A 5,189-nucleotide genomic window follows, 5' to 3' on the forward strand; every position below is an offset into this window, starting at 1 on the left:
TTAACAGTAACCATATTCAATGTTCAACTAAAAGGCATACAATGGACATGTGAGGTTGGTCAGGTCCAAATATATTATCTGTCAAAGTACAGTAATGAACCTTAGGTTTGGTTTATTTTGACCTACCCAGTACCAGACAACTGCCCCACGTAGGTTTCGAACTCGCTACCCAGAGGTGGAGGCCTAGTGATGAAGTAGTACAGTAATGAACCAATGGCAGAACTGAATATTGACTTGCTCAAAAATAAGGGAAATCCTGCTTATGATACAATTCGAAAAAAAAAAAAAAAAGACTTGTAAAACATTGTCAACTGATAAAATTACACAAGAGTTTTAGCGCTTCAGTACTTACAGTTCTTTGGCTTTTGTTTGTTTTTCATCTTCCAAAATGACCCACTTAGTTTTACTAATTATTGTATTGGAAACAACTGTCATCAAATTGCCCGAAATATCTCCAAAAATCATGATATATCATTTAGTGGGGTTATTAAATTAAATACATGTACTGTGATGTCTGGATATTGTATCAATTATTTTGAACTGAACTTAGTAGTTAACTGGTAGCTGAGTTGCATAAATACAATGGATGTAGTAGGTTTCAGTATTACGCAAGTGACATATTCATTACCTGCAGTCTTTACTCAGTATAATATATTGCGAATGCATTTCCATTGAAATTCCTTCATTTTGTTCGATATTACTATGTCCGAATTCTTTAGGTTCCCTCATATTATATCCCATTTCTTTTTTTGTTAGTGGGCGTCCCATTTTATTTCTGGCTTTGGTCTTATAATTGATGTTTTGTTATTTCATAAAATTGATGGTCAAGCTCGTTTTGTTTTATGATACATATCTGTGACTTATTGTTCATGTGAATGTGCTGTTCTTCTCCATCTCCTTGTCCTTGCATTGCTGTGATATTCATATAATCTTTTTGGAATAGATTTCAAAATTGTTGCAATCCTTTCTACAAAGTCTATCAAATTAATCATACTCAACCCAGTTATCTTTGCTATAACAACAAACTTTCCTTTCTATATTAACCTTTCCTTTTTATATTAACCTTTCCATTCTATATTAACCTTTCCTTTCTATATTAACCTTTCCATTCCATATGATATAATTACGTATCATTTAACTGATATCTTGTGAATATATTTCCGGAATTCTCCTGCCTTCTTTTCAAATCCTACCAGGGAAATAAAGGATTTGATAATAAATGGTTTCTGCTTATACTAGGTAAGATTTATATTACCAAACCTGGAGACAGTATATGATCGTGTGTATGTTTTCTTTCCATCATCATTTATCTCATGGTGATCACCTGGTGAATACCTAGAGAGTTGAGCAAGATATTTCAGTACGAGTTATTTAATATCATATAGTAGAACCTATGTATCAATACTGTAGAGTATAATAGTATCTAGTGATACCACATTACGAGGATAAAACCTGATCTCCATGTAATATTTTAGAGTTGTCGAAAGTGACCGTAGCACATAGAATCAAACACGGCTTAGTGTAGTGTAACTGATCTTACAGTGTGGTTTTGTAAGTGTGTTGGCTTCTGCCTTCAAATATTCTCAATAAAACTCAAGCGTATAAAAACTTTTTTTTTCATTTTATTGATAATATGAACATAACAGTAAAAATTAAAACTTAATAGTGCATTTTTGTATGAAGTAATTCTTGGCAATGCAGCAAAATGCGTGTTCAATCCATTATCTTATGTCAAGATAGGTGGTTTTTATCAGTATAAAATAATATACATTGATTAATTACATTAGGTTAGCAGCGTTTGTAGTGTACAGGATCTTACAAAATAGTTTGTTTAAAATTCAAACATAATGTAATGCTTAATTATATACATGACATTATAAACTTTACAGCTAATGACTGACCGCTTAGTCCACTTCCTCCACAGTCGGACCTGTACTTGTCCCGTTCCGTGTCTCCTGACCACAGTTCCCCTGATGTGCCCCTCTGGTATTACCCTGTGGGGAACCTCCGTGGAGTTTGGTCATTATAGGTGAACACAGTTCCTGGAATTCCTTTAGTTTATATTCATATTCCTCCACGTCAGCCATTGTGTTACTGTCTAACCACTTCAGATTATCCTCACATCCTTGACTGACAGCTGATTTTTCCTCTGACGAAAGTTTGTCTCCAACATTTTCCATGGCTTGTTTCACACCGAAAATATAGTTCTCAAGCTCATTCCTGGCAGAAACTCTTTTCTTTTGTTTCTCGTCCTCATCTTTGTATTTTTCCGCGTCGGCTACCATTTTCTCAATGTCCTCTTTACTCAGACGCCCCTTGTCGTTGGTGATGGTGATTTTGTTAGATTTCCCCGTACTTTTGTCCTCGGCCGACACATTGAGTATCCCATTAGCGTCGATGTCAAATTGGACCTCGATCTGTGGAACACCTCGTGGTGCTGGAGGGATACCGTTAAGTTCAAACCTTCCTAGTTGGTTATTGTCCTTGGTCATAACTCGTTCTCCCTCGAACACTTGAATACTGACGCCTGGCTGGTTATCAGAATACGTGGTAAATATCTGTGAGGTTTTGGTTGGAATTCTAGTATTCCTTTCGATCAGCTTCGTCATCACACCTCCTGCTGTTTCTATTCCGAGGGACAGAGGGGCCACGTCAACTAGAAGAACGTCCTTTATGACGTCACTACTGTCGCCATTGAGCACAGCGGCCTGAACTGCAGCACCGTACGCCACTGCCTCGTCAGGATTGATGGACTTGTTGAGCTGTTTTCCGTTCATGAAATCTTCCAGCATTTTTTGGATCTTTGGTATACGTGTAGATCCACCAACCAAGACAATCTCGTGGATTTTCGATTTGTCCATTTTGGCATCGCGAAGTGCCTTTTCCACAGGTTCTAGAGTTGAACGGAATAGGTCGGCACATAAATCCTCAAATCGTGCTCTCGTGAGCTTACTGTAAAAGTCTATTCCCTCAAACAGAGAATCAATTTCAACGCTTGCTTCACTGCTGCTCGACAGAGTCCTCTTTGCACGTTCACATGCAGTGCGTAGTCTCCTTAACGCCCTGGTGTTTTGACTCAAGTCTCTACCATATTTGCGTTTGAACTCTTGCACAAAATGATTGACTATCCTGTTGTCGAAATCTTCCCCACCTAAGTGTGTGTCACCAGCAGTAGATCTCACTTCGAAAATTGACCCCTCATCGATAGTTAGAATGGACACATCAAATGTTCCTCCACCGAGATCAAAGATGAGGACATTTTTCTCTCCTTTCATATTCTTGTCCAGCCCATAGGCCAGAGCGGCAGCGGTCGGTTCGTTGACGATTCTGAGGACGTTAAGACAGCGATCATCCCAGCATCCTTTGTCGCCTGTCTCTGAGAGTCATTAAAGTAGGCTGGCACAGTGATCACAGCATCCTTGATCTTTTGACCCAGGAAGGCTTCAGCCGTCTCCTTCATTTTAGTAAGTACCATGGAACTAATCTCCTCTGGTGTAAACTGTTTAGTGGTGCCATTGGAATCCACCTGAATCTTTGGTTTACCTGCGTTGTTGACGACCTTAAATGGCCAATGCTTCATGTCCGAATGGACATTCTGGTCATCGTATTTACGCCCAATTAATCGCTTTGCATCAAACACTGTATTCTGCGGGTTCATAGCCACTTGACCCTTGGCTGCGTCACCAATCAGTCTCTCCGTGTCTGTGAAAGCCACATAACTAGGCGTGGTCCTGTTGCCCTGATCGTTTGCAATAATCTCCACCTTTCCGTGTTGAAATACTCCGACACAGGAATATGTCGTACCCAGATCTATTCCAATAGCTGGAGCTTTACGTGAGTTTGTCATGTCCGCTTCAAGAGTCAAATCGAAAGTAGAAATATATTCTGTTTACTATGTCCTGAAGCTGTGTATGTATTCTGTACCCAGATTTATAATATCTCCTCTTTGCTACTTCCGTGTAGGACTGTTCACTTTTCTGACCACAACTTGTGTACGCCATGGTTATATACCCTTCGGCGATGTTTTCAGGAATCATCTCGTGTGTTTAGAACGTACTGGTAAATCGTGAGTGATCTAGTACGCCTAGAACGTTCTGCTGGAAGGATCAGTCTAGAGAGGTATCGAAAGAATTTAGGTCAGCAGTTTATGGGGCACATAAAGGGGTACACACATTAGAGTTGGCGTACATGGGAAGGCTTTACCGCTCTCCTGGATACTGATTTACGGTCCATCGACACAGATAATTGATACCAACAGCCATGATATAATAGTTGTGATTTGTTTTTAAATCTCTAAAATAGTTTTTTCATTTCGATATTTTAAATAACAATTAATCAGGCACTATAAAATCCTTACTGAATATGGATACAAAACTTCTTACTTAGTATGTATTTTTCAGTTAACTTCGATGAAATGACAGAAATGAATTATATCAAAGCGGAAAAGAACAACAATGTGGTTGAAAAGAATCCTTACACCGATAGGAAAGATTGTTGTCTTAATATTGATATTTAGTTGAAAACCACATGTTTAAAAAGATTATTGACACGTTGACAACTAATATAAAATCTTTGATCGATATCATCTTTGGTAACTGATTTCAACAATACACCTGTTTTGATTTATGGGCCATAGTTACAGATAAAACCTATACAAAGTCCTTTGATTCATTATCAAATCATCAATATGACACCCAAATATCACAATGAGAACACATGATTTTTTTTCAGGAATGGCACAATAAAGGATTATAATTTGTATTTGATTTTTATATGAAAACAATATCTTTTGTTTTCGATGAAAATAATTATTATAGACTCAAATTATCTTACATACAATATAAATGTATCGGAATGTGGAAAATCGATAAAAAAAACAAAAACAAAAACAAACTGAGCGATGAAAAGAAGTTTAAATCTAATTATGTAGTGAATGTCCCAAGTATCCCACATCACATTAATATAATTGTTCAAAAGAAAACGGGATACAGTTACATGTATAACATTTCAGATTGTACATTTTTTTGAATAAATAAAAAAACACAGCTGAAGCTATACAGTATATAGAGTGCATATAAAAATGGTATAACAGACTGACAAAGTGATCATAAATCACAGTATTACACCAATAAATACATACCTCAAATATATCATAAATCACAGTATCGTACCCATAAATACATACCTCA

At 37.2% G+C, this 5,189-nt stretch overlaps 1 pseudogene; it reads right to left on the reverse strand.

Moving 5' to 3' along the window:
- Window positions 1–1,608: 1,608 nt before the first annotated feature.
- On the reverse strand, window positions 1,609–3,962 carry LOC117337955 (annotated as a pseudogene).
- Between the last annotated feature and the right edge of the window lie 1,227 nt (window positions 3,963–5,189).

The sequence above is a fragment of the Pecten maximus genome, chromosome 11 (assembly GCF_902652985.1).
Source record: "Pecten maximus chromosome 11, xPecMax1.1, whole genome shotgun sequence".
In the NCBI taxonomy this organism is placed as follows: Eukaryota; Metazoa; Mollusca; class Bivalvia; order Pectinida; family Pectinidae; genus Pecten; species Pecten maximus.